The sequence below is a fragment of the Penaeus monodon genome, chromosome 24 (assembly GCF_015228065.2).
Source record: "Penaeus monodon isolate SGIC_2016 chromosome 24, NSTDA_Pmon_1, whole genome shotgun sequence".
Lineage (NCBI taxonomy): Eukaryota > Metazoa > Arthropoda > Malacostraca > Decapoda > Penaeidae > Penaeus > Penaeus monodon.
In genome coordinates, this window is record NC_051409.1 from 5,133,744 (window position 1) to 5,134,013 (window position 270).

The window sequence follows — 270 nt, forward strand, 5'->3', positions numbered from 1 at the left end:
ATCTCGGCCTAATAAGTATATCAACGTCTCAATTCAATCAAAAAAAAATCGCATTGCATCATTTTCTCGCCATTCTTTTCCTCCACGAAAATTCCCGGATGTGGAAAGTTTCTCCATCTAAATCCACTAAAAAGAAATAGAAGAATAAGAAAGAAAGAAGAAGAGAAGAAAGAGAGAAGAAGAAAAGAGAAGAGAGAGAAAGAGACAAGAGAAGAAGATAAGAAAGGATAGAGACAGATGCTTTTGAGTCAGAGTTTGAGGGAGGAGGAG